The following is a 15,149-nucleotide window of genomic DNA, read 5'->3' on the forward strand; positions in this document are numbered from 1 at the left end:
AGATCTCAAGGTAGGGGAGATGGGTAACAAGTCAGTGGATCGGCTCCGAAAAACAGTCTCTTTCAGCTCCAAAGGCTTTGGAGCCAAAGGACTAGATTTGTCCAAGTCTATGATCTCCGTCGGTTCGGTTCTGAGGGCTGTGCAGCCAAGGAGATCGATCCATCAGAGGTTTTAGCCAATTTTAGCTGTGGCTAACTTCTACTTTAGCACTAAACTACAACATTACCAAAAAATGTGAATAAAGGAAAAAGGTCTGAGGCTAACGACGGCCACCAAAAATCACACACTTGAAAATAAACAGCACCCAAAAGTACAGCACACAACTACAGTGAAAACTAATAACTGTTAATAATAAGCAATTATTAAAGCTAAAACAGCTTAATAAAGAGAAAAAAAGAATCTTTTAAAGCCAAGAAGAGTAGCATCCGAACTCATAAAGCGGCAAACGAGATCTGGGGAATTACACCACTGCATGATGGGATACCTTCCTGCCATAAGCCAAGTTAGAGACTTTGAGCTAGTATATTCGGTCGAGTCAGAGATGAGGATTGGCTCCAAACCCATCCAGAAAGAATGAGGGTGAGATAGGACAAGATAACATCTCATCTTTACTATATTCCTAACTATATCTAAAAGAGATACTATGCCCTAAATCTTACTTACTGGGCAACAAGCAGGGAAAAGTGCAGAAGGTGGTGGTGAGTGGATGTTCTTCCTAGGTCCAAGACAAAATACAACATGCAGTCTTTCTCTGAGAGCGTTCTTAAATCAATAGCAAATATTACTGCTGGGTTAGCTTTGATGACATCACTCATTGTCACCAGACTTCAGTTCCCAGGCAAAACAGATACTAACAGAATTTAACATCTCTGTGTGAGAAATACATATCTCTCAGATGTTTGCTGTTGCTAGAAGACATAAAAGAATAAAACACTTATAAAACAATGCAGAAGGCACCCTAGTTCTAGATACCCTGTCTCCTTGCTGCAATGAAACTGATTTTTATAACACAATCGTAAAGCAGTCTAATTTCAACTTATTTTCTTCAAGTTTTCCAAGTTAACTCTGTGTGTTCCAGTTTCTACTACTAAAACATAAATTTGCACAGGTATATAATTTATATACATTTCCGTTCTTTTCCAGTAGGGTACACTGTGGACACATGCTTGAAGCTCAGTACTGTACAAACCCTGTTCCACACTTACTTCTGTACCATTAGTTTAATATACACATGACATATAGTTCTGTATAAATCATATCAATATTCACAAATGACATAGAATTATTTACAAAATTCCAGACAGCTGGGTTGGCAGCATGACATAAAGACAGTATATTTCAGGATGAAAAATTTAGTAGCTTTTACTAGCATAATTAAATACAGATAACATACATACATAATCAACAGTAGAAGGACAGGTTGTGATGCAGACATCACAGCTTGAGAAAAGTGTGGATACTGAAAATGGCAGGTAATTTAAGGTGGTTATCTGTTTTAAGGTGGCTCCTAACATCAAGTCACTGACCCAGTTTATGGTGCAGCACAAACATTGCTCCTAGATATTTATTGCCTTGTTTTTTTTACAAATGTCTTAGTCTTTATAGATAGGAAATGCAACTCACAGACATCAAGTACCAATCAGAGTACTAGATTTTAAGAAAGTACTTAATATACCACCAAAGGACTATACGAAATGAGAGCAGTTCCTAAACTATAGATGTAGTTTAGTCTGCTGTACTGCCATACATTTTTAAAGACATCGTTATTAGTATATGAAATGACAGATACAACATTCAAAAAGAGACAGCACTGCACAGGCTAGTTTCACATTAAGCTAAACCTCACATTTAAAAATAATGACCTCAAGATTTCTTCTACATTTCAAAAACATAGTACTTTAGCAAGATCTCAGACATGACCTGAAACAAATTATATTACACAGATTTGTATTAGACTGACACTTGCACTCCAGATTTTGTGTGTACTAATGGGAGGGGCTGGTTTAAAAAACATTCGTTCTTCCTGATTCCGGTTTTCAGTGATGCCTCCCCCCACCTCAGCAGCCTATACAACAGTTGCTGCATGTCATTGCCAGGACCCATCCTGTATACAGTAGCATCACATTCGCTGTCAAAAAGATGGGGGTTCCAATGCCAGTCCAGCAGGACTGATAACTGGTCACACCCATTGGCAGTGCAACTGTTATTAATGAGGACCAACTCATGCACTTACATTACTCACCTACAACTAATATGTTACTAAAGTTAAATAAAATCAGTTGCCACCAACACGTTATAAATAGGTTTGCATTTAAGATTAAGTTTCTGATTAAAACTTCAGTCAGAAGACTACATCAGTCTGGTAGTTGGTTGAATGTGACACAAAAAAAGAAATGAAGGCTAAGACCAACAAAGAAAAAGAAAGTATAATAATTAAGTCTGGAGGGATTTACAATCTAAATTATTAAAGTGTAGTTTTCACGCATTTTTGTTTATAATTAATGTCATGTGTAGTTATACTCTTGATGTTAAAGTGGAATGTTTTCTTTTTTATTTTGTTTTCACTGTCTACTCAGTATTTGTTTATGACCACATCCACAAACTCAGTGTTTGTATTGGCAATGGTTTACATATAATAATAAGGCACTGTGGGTAGTTGAAAACAGCATACTTCTGAGAGGAGAAACTTACCTATATTATGGTTTCAGTAATAAATCATGATAAATAAGCTAATTTTCAATATAGGGTGCTTCAGCTGTGAGGCATAGCTGACAACTTGTCTTAACAGGATATAAGACTCAAAGTTGTTTCAATTAGCACAGAAATACAGTAGCATATACACTAATTTAGGCATTATGGATTTCGTCTTCCATAATGTCATAGCAGGAGTCATTAACCTCAAGAAAATTTTCAAGGAGTGGTGCTTATTAACAAAATTAAATGCAAAAATAATGCATGTCTTGTGATGAAAACTGTATATTTTGGTATTCTATACTGCAAGGAAAACACACTCATCTCTAATGTTTTGTTATTTACATCTGCTATGGAAACAGCAAAACACTTTAGTTAACAAGAACACAAACCTATAAAATGCTCTATATTGGAATGAAGCACATATAGACGATTATGAGCGAGTCAGTGATCCATCCATCCATCCATCCATCCATCCTCAACCCCTTTTCCCATTTTTTTTTTTTTTGCACATGGGGTTGGGGTATCACTTCAGCAGTGACAATCGTCTCGAGCCAAGGTTTACACCGCCGGGTGGCTAGCCCTGTTGCGGTGGGTTAGTGATCCTAATCAAATTATTATGTGTTCAAGACATGGATGCCAAGAAATTCACACCGAGGGTGAAGCTTGAGAGATAGTCTTGACATCCAGTGTTGAGAACACATAACAGACAATTAGGACTGGAAACGCAATCATAATTCTTAGTAGTGCATGGAGCTTTGTCTGCTCCACGTACTGCTAGTTACAGTAAAAAAGAAAAAAAACACTAAATGTTTTTCCAGGTTTCAAAGCCATAAAGCACTTGGTGAGCTCTGCCAGAAATGCAGTGTAACATAGTCCCTTATGTTTACACTTACCTTCCATACCTTTCAACCATTTAAATTTTTGCAGAATGTCCACATTTTTGCCTCATATGTTTGGTCTGCTCCATATAAAGTCTGTGTCTTTCAAACAAATTGCTGAAGATTCAAGTCACTAAATAATGACATACATTTAAGTTTCAGACTTTGTATCATTCAGAAAATACTGTCCAACACACAACCTGTTAATCTTGTATCATTCTAAGTTTATAACATTAAGTTGGGGACACATGACCGATAGCAGACAGAAACAAATCTTTTATTCTGCTGCTGTAATTTGCTAATCAGTACTGGCTGATTTTACTGCCAAGCCAGAGACCCAACCATAACAACTTAAGTAGGGGGTGCTTAACATTTCAGGTCTCGCTCCACTCTATCGCTTAACTGATTTGTTTTTTTCTGAATATCAGAGTGTAATCACCATGCTCCATGCACTACAAAAACCTTTATGTATTTCAAAGGGCTATAAACCCCAAGAAAGCAGAATATTTCAGATAAAATAGATGTGCAAAAGCAAAGGTGCTCGCTTACGATGGAGCCACAGAAACAGCTGAGGAAAAACGAGACACTTTTCACATGTGGATACAGAACAGCCTCAGTGCAAAGAATGCCGCCTCAAAAATAGTGAGTGGGAGTAGACATGAATGCATGGGGAAGTATAAGGAAGCTACACTAAAGGAAAGCAGAATGTGGTATTTGGGGTATGGAGAACAAAAAATGTACTCACTGGGCATGAAAAACAAGCAGAGCCGAGAGGTGGAGTGATGGTTACTGCCATTATAATCTATTTCCATGCACCTGTGTCTCTTAATGCACAGCTCTGTCACTTAATGTCTACAATGACTAGTCTGGCTCACTTTTATCTTCTGTAAATGGTTTCACTATATCTTGCATGTACTATCAGTTGGCTCATCTCTTGTCTGAACACTCCCTCTTGGTTCTCTGTGTACCAACATGGACAAAAAAATGAAATTGAAAATTAAGACACTTAAAACTAAACACATGACAACAAAAGGAAATATATTTTTAATGGCATTTCTTCCCAGGGGTGCTGTTTAGAAGGAAATGATAACCCGAGTGTTCATGCTCTTTCACTATTCCAAATAACTCACTGAGCTTCCTTCTAGCTTTCTGACAGCACTACCCAGAAAAAGGTCTCTCTACCTCTTCAACTGAACCACATCTCAAAGTGAAGCAGAAACCACTTCAAGCAGGAATACTGTTCACAATATCACAACTATCTCTGTGACATCTTAGATTGTTGTTTTGACTCAAATTGTGATATTAACATAAATCGGCATAACAAACCATGCTGAAATCTTATTTCTGCACAAGCATCTTTAAGAAACAACAAAGGTAAATATAAGCAACATTACTTCTAGATATGATTTCACAATTAGTTTGAAACTGCAAGCAATTTTTAAAACAATACAAAATTATTATTTGGAATGTGTGAGAGGAGAAACACTTTAACAAAAAAAGTCTCAACAGTGTAACTGCATCAAAGTATTACAAGTCTCCCTTGAAAGATACAGACACGTGCTATACCTTGATTTTCTCTGTCACCTTGTAAATAATACAGTCCCGTAGCAGATCTTATTAATGTCCTCGGTTTTCAAGTTGAATCCACACTTTCTTTATATGCTCGGCAGACAGGCATGACAAACCAATCTTCTCTGGACTGACCATTTATTTACACTGGCAGGGAGGACCCAGTTGTACATTATTTACTTTCAGCTCCACCTGAGAACCTGGCAGAGTTCCATGGAAGAGCAGCCTTTACTACATTCCCTTCCACCTAGTCATTCAACGTCAAATACCAAACCAACTTGCATATAACATCCTGGTTGTTGCAGTGAGAAATGAAGCATTCTGACAGAAATGCAATCAGCTGTTGTCCTGTAAAATGTATTACAGGACAGACAGGTACAACTGCATTGCAAAGATAACTGAAGTGGAAATGGAAGGCTATTACCAAGCAACATTTAAAGGTGCATTGTCTTTTACCTTCTTTGCATATAGTCCTTGAACAAAGCAATAAAGAAGTATATTTCACACATCAGTCAAATGTTGGTAGCATTAAACCTTCTTCCAAATGAGATATTGTATTATTACGTCTCTGAGCAGTAGGAAACATTGTGGCTTAACAGATAAGTAAAATAACCATTAGGGTGGGATAGGTCAGGCAATATATGAAGCAGGCTTTTTTCTCTGCCCTCAGCATACAATGCTCTTATGCTACAGCAAAACCTTGCATAATTTTTACTTGTATAATATTAGCAAAGAAAATTCATGTTAAGGAAAGCATCCTAGCTAATATATTTGGTGATCTACTCCCTTCTACAGCTACAGTACAATACTGTGATGTATTGTCTAGTTCTGAAAACAGTTTGTTTTGGTTCACTGTATTAAAGGGATGGTAGCTGTGATCAGTCAGGTATTCATTTTATGTTTTTGAGACCTGACAAGTTGCAGCCATATCACATGTACAAAAGTAAGCAATGACACAATGGACATCCTTTAAAATATAAATAACTATATACCCTATTATGACAATTACAGCAGCCAGAGAAAACCCACGCAGATGACAGAAGGACATGCAGACTCTGAACAGAAGGCACCTAGCTGAGAACTAAACCACATAAACTCTTGGTGGGCAGTGACAGACTAATGTTACTCTCTACACCACTGTGTCAACCCTAGCCCAGTGATAAATTTAACAATTCTTACCTTTAACTAAACCTGCAGTGCTCTAAACAAGTTGCATTCAGTAGGCATGCTTTTAAACGTTCCGAGTATTAAACCTACAAATACAGACTTCTGAGATGTAAACTAGTTAAGAATGTTTACAAATGAATCCACCTATAATTCAAATTATGTTATATCAATACTACTACAACCTGGGCAGATGTCCATTGCAAAGATGGTTTCTGCTTTTCTTTTCATAAGCATTTTCACCTTATATTAAATGTTATCCCAAATAATACTAATTAAATATTATTTATTAGGTGATTTATTTATTCATAATTTTGATAACAGTGGCTACACTTTTACTAGGAAGAGAAGGAAATAATTAATCAAATTCTAAACAACAAAATTAAAGAGATTATGGCCAGCAGGAAGGCGGTCTTCCAAGAGAGGTGTTTTAGCTCTGCTGAGGCAGCTGGTTCAAAGGGAGATAAGGTCAACTTGTTCAAGACATAATTCAGGTCCCAAGCAGGAGTGGGTGGCCTTCTGGGTGGCATGATGTGAGATACCCCTCTAAGGAATTGTTTTAGCAGGGGGTGGGAGAACAAAGGCTGCTCTCTATGGGCATGGGCAGAGACAGCTGAGGCATGAATTTTGATGGAAGAGTAAGATAATCCTTTTTGCACTAGCTCTGCTAGGTTGTCTAGAATCAGAGACAGATATGCAAGGGAGCTGCTGGTGCCCTTAATTTGGCAATAGGCATTGAATCTTTTCTATTCTGCCGAGTATGATTTCCTGGTGCTGGGCCTCCTGGCCTCCTTAATTATATCCAGGACCTGCTTGCTCAACAGAGGGTTGGTATCCCCCTTTGGGGTACAAGCCATGCGGATACGTTGAGAGTTTGCAGATTGGGATGCAGAACTTGACCCTTTCTCCTGGGTCAGAAGTCCTTCTGTGAGGGGCAGGTTCCCGGGAGGATCCCTGGTTAGGCAGAGTAGCAAGAGGTATCAATGTTGCCTGGGCCAATTTGGAGCAATTAGCATAGTTCTTAGCCCTTCCTCCCTGATCTTTAGCAGTGTCCTTGGGATCATGGACAAGGGGGGGAAAGGCACAGACAAACAGGTTGCCCCAGTGGAAGGAGAGAGAATCCACTTTCCAGACTTTTGGGTGGAACTCCCTGGTGCAGAATTGATCTGTCTGTTCTGTATGGATGCAAAGAGGTCTACGTCTGCGGTCCCCCAAGTTTGTGTGATTGACAGGAAGGTATCCCCCTGAAGCTGCTATCAATGGAGGTCCAGGACACTTCTTTTGAGGAGGTCTGCTAGGGTATTGTGTTCCCCTGGGATGTACTGGGCTATCAGGTGAAGGCCCATCATCGAAGCAGTCTGCCAGAGCAGCATAGCTAGATGACAAAGCGGGTAGGAGTGAGTCCCCCCGCTTGTTGATGTACCACATGACTGTGGTATTGTCTGTTTTGATGAGGAGCACCCCTGGATTTAGGTGGCTCTTGAAAGCTGTGATAGCCCTGAGTACTGCCATCATTTCATTTAGGTTGATGTGTAGGTCTAGGTCCCTAAGGTCCCAAGTGCCTTGGGTGCACATGTCTCCTAAGTGTACACCCCAGGCTTTGTCTGAGGTATCTGTGGTGATGGTTTGGCCCTGTGGAAGAATTAAAAAAGGTAGGCCCCTGTTCAGGGTTCAGACTTCTGTCCACCATAGGAGTTCCTGTCTTAAACAGGGAATCAGGGGTAGTAGTAGCTCCAGAGACTGAGAGTGCTAGCACCACAGGTTTTTGAGGTACCACTGCATTTTTCTCATGTGTAGTCTGGCCAAAGGCACCAAAAGGATGCAGGATGCCATGCACCCCAGAGCTTGAAGGAACTTCCTTGCTGTGAGGTGTGTTCTGTGAGCCAACTGGGAGAAGTACTGGGACAGAAAACTTTGTTTTTATGGAGAGAGGAAGGCTCTTTGGGTGAAAGTGTCCAGGAGAGCTCCCAAGAAGGTGATTTGTCTGCTGGGTTGGAAATGGGATTTTTCCTTGTTGATGGTGAATCCTAGAGAGGTAAAGAGGGTTTTGACAAAGGTTAGGTCTTGCAGGAGCTTTTCCCTACTGTCTGCCTGTATGAAGTAGTCATCCAGATAGGGGTAAATTTGAATGTTTTTCTGCCTGCAGAAGGCAATGACAGGGGCCAGGCATTTTGTAAAAACCCTGGGAGCAGTAGATAAGAGAAAAGGCAGAGCAGAGAACTGAAAGTGTTGTGAGCCTGCCCTGAAGTGAAGGAACCTTCTACAGGACTCCCTTATACAGATATGGAGGTAGGCATCCTTTAGGTCCAGGGTGACTAGCCTGGCATTTGGGGTCAGCATGTGCAAGAGCTTTTGGAGCATAAGCATTTTGAATGTTGGAACTATCAGTGAAAGGTTTAGTGTGGATAGACCCAGAATAGGGTGCCAAGTGCCCTCTTTTCTGGGAACCAGGAATAATCTTGAATAAAACCCTTTTCCAGCCTGTTCATGGGGTACAGGCTCCACTGCTCTCTGAGCATAGAGTTTCTGAATTTATCTTAGAGCTTCCACCTGCTGATCTGTAGGGCTGTCTGGGTACTCTGATAAGACTGGAATTTCTTTGATGAAGAATTTGTATCCCTGGGAAATGATTTTTAGGACCCATTGGTCCTTTGTGATGGATGGCCAGTTTTCTTTGTAAAGGGATATCCTTCCTTCCTTCCTCCTTTGTGTGTGTGTGGGGGGACAGAAGGGGGGTGATGACTCATTACGAATCATTTTGTTAGGGAGTGGACTTAGAACTCCCTGCCCTGGGGATTGTAGAGGTCATTGTCTGGACCTCTGCTGTCCTTGTAGCTGCTGCCTGGGGGGGTTGGTCCCTGCACTCTTTGCTTTGCAAAGGCCTAGATTTGGCAGGAAAGGACCAGTGTTTGGTGGGAAAGTTCCTGCTGAATCTGGGAGGTTGGACCTGGAGGAAATCTTTTACTGTCTGCATAGATTTGGCTTTATCCTCCCATTTTTTTAATCACCTCCTCCGCTTTAGTTCCAAACAAGCGATCCTTATCTAGGGGTGCATCTAGGAGTTTGGACTCAACATGATCAGGGAGAGGTTGCTCTTTCAGCCATGCATGTTTCCTAATAACTGACCCTGCCACCACAACCCTGCTAGAGGCTTCTAGGGCATTGTAACCACAGTGGAGGGAATACTTTGCCACTTGAGAGCTGGAGTGTGAGAGTTCCCCTAGCTCTCTGGAAGCTGGACTGTCTGGCAAGGAGGAAACATTTTGCTTTAAAAGGTCCAAGGTATGCTGCTGACATTTTAACATGTGGAACTGGCAGTTTAGACCTCTAATAGCTAAGGCAGCAGTGGTGTATCCTTTTTACACCATCTCTCCAGAGCTCTGCTATCCTTGTCAGATGTAATAGAGTTTTTGGAGGAACTGGCCTTAGCCCCTTTGGGTCCCTAGGTAATGACCTCTGGATCTGCTGCAGGATTTTTAAATAAGTATTTGTGGGTGTCTGGTACCCTGTAGTACCTGTCAGGTTTTCTAGGTGCGGGCGGCAGTGCATCAGGTGTGAGAGTAAACTCCATAAAAACACCCTCCACCACATCCAAAATGGGAGGGATGGGTAAGGGTTTATGCTGGGGAAGGTCCAGAAACTCTCTTAGCCTCTTCTTAGACTAGGGATAATCCTGAGCTTCCCAATGGAAATGTTCTCTAAGGGTGTGTAAAGTCTCTCCAAAGGATAGGTCCTCGGGGGGGGGGGGGATGCAGATGGGATGGATTCCTCTGCATCAGAATCCTCAAAGGTGGTAAGAGGCCATTGTTCATTGTCTGAATCCAAAAAGTCAGATTCTTCTGAGTATTTCTGGGAAAATATCCCTTTTTCTTTTAGTCAGGGTAGTCTGATTATCTCTGATAAGAGCGATTAGATCCTCAGCCATCCTCAGCCATCTTGAGAAGCTGTTGTGACTGAGCAGGTTGGGTTTGAGGAAGATGGCGTGCAGGAATTGCTTTTCTGGGAGTGGTTCTGCTTTTAGGCCTCAGTGTTTCAATGGGTCTGGGTGCAGATGTAGCCGGCGGCATGGTCATCGTATTTGTCTTGTATCGGTTATTTGAAAGGCCTCTTCAGAAACCAGTGCCTGCAGAGCATCTCCGGACCCAACTGCTGCTGTTTGGCTTCAGGGCAGAGTTGCCTGAAGGCCTGACTTTATGTGGTCTGTCCCTTTCTTTATCTTTTCCATTTTTGGGGATATCCACAGCATGCTGATCGACAGACGCCATTTCATACTGAGAACAACTGCCTTTGAAATATCTAGCTACCAATTCTACTCTATAGCTGATAGTGTTAAAGAGAGTGCAAAAAATACAGTTGTGTACACTTACCATAGATGTAGATGTTCAAGTGTATTCACTGTTGCAGTCATTACATTTGGGTAATCTGCTGGCAGGTTGCCCTCAGTCGGCCTGAATTTCAAAGTCTTGGGTCCTGCGTCGGTTGCTGTCTCCTCTTCCATGACGTCAGGCCGTCAGGGGTATAAAACATGCAGTTAACGCCATTTTCTTTAGTTTTTCTTGCCCCCAGTGTCAGGTGCCCCCAAAAAGGTAGCAAATTTATATATATATATATATATATATATATATATATATATATATATATATATATATATATATATATATATATATATATATATACATATATAAATATATATACACACACACATGCATCAAAATAAACTTTACCTTCATTTATAAGCAAATATACCACATAGGTTGTAGAAGATAGAGAAGGAAAGATAAAATTCAAAAAGACAGGGGGATGGCAGGAGGGTAACCTGGACTGCAACAGTGAATACACTCGAACATCTACATTTATGGTAAGTGTACACAACTGTACTATGTTCTTCGTGTTTCACTGTTGCAGTCATTACATTTGGGTAGAATCCCAAAGCTATGGTTGGGAGGCTGGAGCTAAAAAGCATTAGGTGCGGCTATAAGGCCCTGCAGCACTGCAGTGGCAAAGCCTACCCTGGACTTAGAGTAAAGAGGCAAATGGTAATGCTTTGTAAAGGTGTGAACAGAACTCCAAGTAGCAGCCTCTAGAATGTCTTTGGTTGGTACTCCTCTGAGAAATGTTGCTGAAGTAGCTGCAGCTCTGGTGGAATGAGACCTAATGCCCTTGAGCCCAGATTTACCATGGTGTGAGTAGCTTATCCACTTCGAAATTGTCTGCTTTGAAATAGTCTTTCCTTCTGATCCTGCTTCATATGATACTTGTAATTGCTCAGTTTTTCTTAGAGCTTTAGTCCTGCTTAAGTAGAATCTTAGCTGTCTGTGTATGTCCAAGGAATGCAGAATTCTCTCCCCCTTGTTCTGCAGATTTGGATAGAAAGTTGGCAGATAAACTGTTTGTTAAGGGCCACACTGGAAAACATCTTAGGCATAAAAGTAGGATTTGTCCTCAGAGACACCCTGTCTGGATAAAATATGATAAAAGGCTCTACAGCTATGAGGGTCTGTAGCTCTGAGACTCTTCTTGCTGAAGTAAATGCTAGCAGCAGAGCAGTTTTCCATGATAAGAACTTTAGATCAGCGGTAGCAGCTGGTTCAAATGGAGGCAGGATGAGCTTTTCCAACACATAGTTGAGGTCCCATGCAGGTAATGGTGATCTTCTAGCAGGCCTTAAATTTTTGGCTCCTCTAAGATACTGCTTTAGTAAAGGATGAGAAAAGATTGGTGGCTCTGTATTGTAATGAGCCGAAATTGCAGAGGCATGGATTTTGATTGATGAGAAAGATAGACCTTTGTCAAGCATCTCAGTTAAGTACTGTAATATCTGAGGAATATTTGGTTCCGCTGTATCGGTTCCTTGTGCTTGACTCCAAGCACAGAATCTCTTCCATTTGTCAGCATAAGATGTTCTAGTACTAGGCCTTCTGGCTTCCAAAATAACATCCATCACAGCTTTACTGAGAGATGATGTTTGTATGACGACATGATTAGCCATGCTGCCAAGTTCAGGGTCTGTAGTTGGTTGTGCAGGATCTGATTGTTTTGCTGTATCAGTAGTTGTGGTCTTTGAGGCAAGGTCCAAGCTGGGTATTGAGACAAGTTCCTTAGGATTGGGTACCAGTATTGGCGGGGCCAGTCCAGGGCAATTAATATCGTCTTTGGCTTTTCTTGTCTGACTTTTAGGAGGATCTTGGGTAGAAGAGGCAGAAGTGGAAAGGCGTAAACAAATAGGTTTTTCCAACTGAAGGATGGGGCGTCCACTTTCCATGCTTGTCTGTGATAATTCCTTCTGCAGAATATTTTCAATTGGCAATTTTGAGGAGAAGCAAATATATCTATGTCTTGGCTCCCCCATTTCTCTGTTATCATGCTGAAGACTTGTGGATTTAGTTTCCACTTGTGAGGATCCATAAGGTTTCTGCATAAATCGTCCGCCACAGTGTTTTGTTTTCCTGGCAGGAATTGAGCTTGAAGATGTATTTGGTAGGTCAAAGCTGTGTTCCACAGTGCCATGGCTAATCTGCAAAGAGGGTATGAGTGTGTGCCCCCTTGCCTGTTTATATACCACATGACTGTGGTGTTGCCCATCTTTATCAGTAGTTGTCCTGGATGAAGTAAGTCCTTGAAGGCTGTTAGGGCATTTTGAACAGCTAGCATCTCTTTCTGGTTGTTATGCAGATGCATTTGTTTTGGTGTCCATAAGCCATGAATGCATCTTCCTGCCATGTGGGCCCCCCAGGCATAATCTGAGGCGTCTGTTGTTAAAGTCTGGCTGGCAGGGGGTAGGGAGAAGGGCAGTCCCATGTTTTGGTGACATGCCTTTGCCCACCATAGAAACTCCTGTTGCAGGCAGGGAATCAGAGGAATCATTATTTCCAGACTGTGTGAATGTTGACTCCATAAACTTTTTAGGTACCATTGAAGTTTCCTCATATGCAGTCTTGCATATGGAATTAGTAGGATGCAGGATGCCATGAAGCCCAGAGCCTACAGAATTTGTCTTGCAGAAGACCAGGTTTTTGTTGCCATCAGTTTGAAGTAAACAGTCAGTTGCCTTTGCTTGTCTGGCATGAGGTAAGCCATCTGGGCAGTTATATTCAAGCTTGCACCCAGGAATGTTATGTTTTGAGAGGGTACCACTTGTGATTTATTTTCGTTTATTGTGTACCCTAGGCATGTTAGAAGTTTTCACACAAATGTCAGGTGTCGAAGAAGAGTGTCCTTGTTCTCTGCTTGAATGAGACAGTCGTCCAAGTAAGGATATATTTGTATACTTCTTTGTCTGTAAAACGCAGTTACTGGTGCCAGGCACTTTGTAAAGACCCTGGGCACAGTAGATAAGCCAAAGGGCAGTGCAGAGAATTGATAATGCATTAAACCAGTCTTGAAACTGAGGTATCTTTTGCACGATTGTCTTATTGGGACATGCAGGTATGCCTCTTTTAGGTCTATAGTCACCAGCCAAGCATTCTTGCCCAGCATGGGCAGAAGCTGCTGAAAAGTCAGCATTTTGAATTTTGGAATGTCCAGGTATGTGTTCAAAATTGATAAATCCAGTATTGGCCACCAGGCCTTGTTCTTTCTGGGTACCAAGAACAGTCTTGAGTAAAAACCTTGTCCTTTTTCCTGTTCTGGTACCGTCTGAATGGCCCCCATATCCATGAGGGACGTTACCTGTTTCTGTGCCTCTGCCCATTGATTTTTTGGCAGATCTGGCCAACCATTTGCCATTGGCAGAGTGTGGAAATGGAATCTGTATCCCTGTGATACGATGCTTAGTACCCACTTGTCCTGGGTTATTAACTGCCAATTTTGAACAAAAAGTGCTAATTTTCCCCCTATGGGAGCTGCCAAAAGATAAGTGCTTGGTGTAGGCAGAGGAAAGTCATTGGGATTGCTTTCTGTAGGTTTGCGCTTTATCCCCTCCAGATTTGGAGGTGGAAGTGCCCCATTGCTTTGACCTGTGTGAATCTTGCGCCTGGTATCTGGAACCCTTAGGGCATTTGGATTTGCCCCTTTGAGCCCTGTCTGACACAGGAAAGGGAAAATTTTCTGTAGGCCAGTGTCTACTGAATCTTGGTGGCTGCACTTGTAAGAAGTCTTTAACAGTTTGCATAGACTTAGCTTTGTCTTCCATTTTCTTTAGAACCTCTTCTGCCTTAATACCAAACAGAGAATCATGCTGTAAAGGTGCATCTAGCAATTTAGCTTTAACATGATCAGGCAAATTTTGTTCCTTTAACCAGGCATGCCTCCTAATCACAGATCCAGTAACTGCGGCCTTGCAGGAGACCTCTAAGGAATCAAAACCACATTGCAAAGTATGCTTTCCAACTTGTCCAGCTGCATGCAATAATTCCTGCAATTCTTTGTTTTCTGCACATTCTGAAATCAACATCATTTTCTGTTTTAGCAATCCCATAACATGTTGGTGGTACTTAATCATATGAAATTGACAGTTTAAGGCCCGGTTTGCCAAGGTTGCAGATGTATAAACCTCTTTTCCCCATCTGTCTAGTGCCCTTGAATCTCTGTCAGACAGTGTAGGATTTTTTACTGTTGAGGTCTTAACTCCCTTTGAACCCTGTGAAATAGTTTCAGGATCAGCAGCAGGGTTTCTAAATAAAAATTTATGTGAGTCAGGTACCCTGTAATATCTGTCAGGCTTACTGGGAGCCGGAAGTAAAGAGTCAGAGGTCAAGCTTGACTCTGTAAACACATCATCCACAATGTCTAAAACAGGGGGGGTGGCTAAAGGCTTGTGCTGAGGGAGAAGGAGGAAATCTCTGAGCCTCTTTTTTGATTCTGAGAAATCTTGACTCTCCCAGTGAAAATGCTCCCTCAGAATAT

At 41.4% G+C, this 15,149-nt stretch overlaps 1 protein-coding gene across 8 annotated transcripts in view; it reads right to left on the minus strand.

Annotated features, from left to right (window-relative positions):
• SYTL2 (synaptotagmin like 2) overlaps positions 1-15,149 on the minus strand; it is a 1,607,062-nt gene that overhangs the window by 1,070,826 nt on the left and 521,087 nt on the right. Inside the window, exon 1 of one of the 8 annotated variants that reach the window (XM_044071177.1) lies at positions 5,139-5,280. The exons of the other annotated variants lie outside the window; for them this stretch is intronic. The gene's annotated coding sequence lies outside the window, so the exon portion shown is untranslated. Of the gene's footprint in view, positions 1-5,138; positions 5,281-15,149 lie in introns of those variants that run through there. 8 annotated transcript variants of the gene reach the window in all.

The sequence above is a fragment of the Protopterus annectens genome, chromosome 5.part0 (genome assembly GCF_019279795.1).
Source record: "Protopterus annectens isolate FY-2018-M chromosome 5.part0, PAN1.0, whole genome shotgun sequence".
Taxonomy (NCBI): Eukaryota; Metazoa; Chordata; order Ceratodontiformes; family Protopteridae; genus Protopterus; species Protopterus annectens.